Source organism: Physcomitrium patens, chromosome 22, assembly GCF_059467195.1.
Source record: "Physcomitrium patens ecotype Gransden chromosome 22, ASM5946719v1, whole genome shotgun sequence".
Classification (NCBI taxonomy): domain Eukaryota; kingdom Viridiplantae; phylum Streptophyta; class Bryopsida; order Funariales; family Funariaceae; genus Physcomitrium; species Physcomitrium patens.
In genome coordinates, this window is record NC_143431.1 from 4,801,417 (window position 1) to 4,802,750 (window position 1,334).

Consider the following 1,334-nt stretch of genomic DNA (forward strand, 5'->3'; position numbering starts at 1 on the left):
CAAGCTACTGCAACAGTCTTTGTCGCTTTGAGCTTCAGCATGTGACTTCCCATGTTGATATTATGTTAAGTCAATTTAAACATACTCTGAGTCCTTCAAGATAACTTCAGACTTCCGCAATTGCGATCTCTTTGTCGTCGACTGACTGTAATGACTCGCAGCGGTTTCATACAAAACTGGCGCGCCAGTTGTAAGAATCACTAAGACATGTATAGAAATCGGAGTGTGATGAAGTGCGAGGATGTACGTGATTAAGAGAAGAGAGCAGGAGTGCACCTGAGAGCACCCTGATTTTATTTGATAGCTGCGCGAAACATACAAGTCTTTAAAGCGTTAGAACTTTTCCGTCTCGTACACATGTTTCCGTCCCGCAGAGCCATGTGATTTCAACCACTTGATTCTGCTTAAATCTACGGTGCAGCCTAGTATGCTTCACAATACGTAAAGATCAGCGTATAAGGTGCAAAACCAGTTTTCGTCTACACTACATATCTGTCAAACAACTTGCGTCGACGTCTATTCCTTGCCGCAGATTCCGGCAGCGCAATCGCAGTTGCCACACTTCCCTCCGTTCTCTTTTGCGCAGGTTCCTGTCAAGATCCAGCCATCACCACCGTCAACAACAATCTTTGCACCACCCAGTCCAGCTTAAGAACCTATGGAGATCCTGGTGGCGTTCTCGAATATCTGAGCTTATCGGAAACTATTAGACTTGACTGTGTCGAGGAGAACATGAAGAATAAAGGTAATGGTTGCAGGGTAGAACCTGCGGCACAATCACAGTTGCCACATTTGCCGCCATTCTCCTTGGCGCAGGTGCCTGCTGCGCAGTCGCAGTTACCACACTTCCCATTATCCTTGGCCATTGTGTTGAGTAGTCGTCAAGTGTCTGAAGCTGCAAATCGTCAGAAGCTCTGACTACTGTTAAAAGAATACTCTTGATGTCATGAAATTTCAGAAAGTGAAAACTTATGAAGCAATCCAAAGACTAGATAGGTCAGCTCTATCTTGCAGCTCCCGCCTGGTTGCTCGCTCTAACACCAAAATTCCCTGAAAGGTTGAGAGCGTTCTATTGTACCAGGCCAACGCTCCTCTTAGTGATTACTACAGCAGATTACGAGCTGCGCAGAAGTGGACGCTCTATGTACACTCAAAGCGGAAGCATGGTTAGACCGTTAGGGCAGAAACTCACCGCTGGAATGAAGCAGAAGCACTGGAATGCAATAGAAGCAAGCTTAGCGATTGTACCACGCAGAAGAATTCTCCCTCCTCACCTTATGTAGTAATTTATCGAAGCCTGACTGAGTCCATAATAGATCTGCCTTATCAGCTGG

At 46.0% G+C, this 1,334-nt stretch overlaps 1 long non-coding RNA gene across 2 annotated transcripts; it reads right to left on the reverse strand.

The window, feature by feature from the left end:
• Positions 1-251: 251 nt before the first annotated feature.
• Positions 252-1,334, reverse strand: LOC149986616 (uncharacterized). 2 transcript variants are annotated; one of them, XR_016500134.1, is made up of 3 exons: positions 1,193-1,334; positions 767-895; positions 252-590 (listed from the first exon to the last, which is right to left on the reverse strand). It is a non-coding gene; the product is annotated as an uncharacterized LOC149986616 (long non-coding RNA). The 2 variants fall into 2 exon arrangements; XR_016500135.1 differs by having other exon boundaries at positions 767-889; positions 1,193-1,332.